Here is a 1039-nt window from a genome sequence, read left to right as displayed (position 1 = left end):
TGTAGATAATTCGTTTTTTTGACTTTAAAATTAAATAATTTCGTTGAAAATTCATGTATTTTGTTTGAAATTTGACTTTTTTTGTAGATCATTAATTTTCTTTGTCAAAAATTCATGTTAATGGTTGAGAATTTAACAACTTTGTTGAAAGTTTATTTTTTCGATTAAAATTTTTTTTTTCTGAAAATGTAACTATTCTAGGATTGATTAAAAATTAATCGTTTTTATCTGGAAATTGAACTATTTAATTTTTGGTTGAAACTTTATCCAGTACATTGTATTAGTTAAAATAACAATTATTTGATAGAAAATTAATTTAATTTGTTAAAAAGTAAACTTTTGGGTTAAAAATTAATACATTTTGTTAATTAGATTTTTTTTCTAAAATTAAAAAAACTGCAAAATAAAACAATTTCCTTAAAATCTTCCTAATTCTTTTTTTTTAATTTTTAAAATGTTTTCAAATACTTACTTAAAATTTATTTGTCAAGATAAAAAATCATTTTCAATGTTCTTAGCAATCACAACAATTTTTGTTATTCTTTTTAAATACTGCACAATTCTCAAAAAGCTTTTTTTTTAAATCTGCAAAAGTCTAAATCGTGTTTTAAATTATTTGAAATAATTTGAAGTTTTAAATTAATTCTGAATCTTTTTTTTTAATTAAAAATGTAGCGTTTAAACTTAAAATTTAGCTCATTACAAATTTGACAATTCAAGGCTTTCTATTTCGAACCATTCTGTTCAAATTTGTATAGTTTTTAACAGTTATTCGTAATGGATTGGTTTAAATGAACGGTCACATATTGCTGATAATTAACGAAATTTCCTTTTTTTAATAAAAAATTTCAAATTGAAGGGTTTAAAAAGAAAAATCTTTTATACTGAAATAATATTTCAAGTCATAATCGACAACAAATAAATTAATTTTCTAACAAATAATTGGTGTTTTAACTAATAATATTTACAGGATACAGTTTAACCAAAAATGGAATAGTTCAATTTCCAGATAAAAGCTGTGATAAAAAATTGAATTGAA

The sequence above is a fragment of the Belonocnema kinseyi genome, chromosome 5, assembly GCF_010883055.1.
Source record: "Belonocnema kinseyi isolate 2016_QV_RU_SX_M_011 chromosome 5, B_treatae_v1, whole genome shotgun sequence".
In the NCBI taxonomy this organism is placed as follows: Eukaryota; Metazoa; Arthropoda; class Insecta; order Hymenoptera; family Cynipidae; genus Belonocnema; species Belonocnema kinseyi.
Note: the sequence above shows the minus strand (reverse complement) of the source record.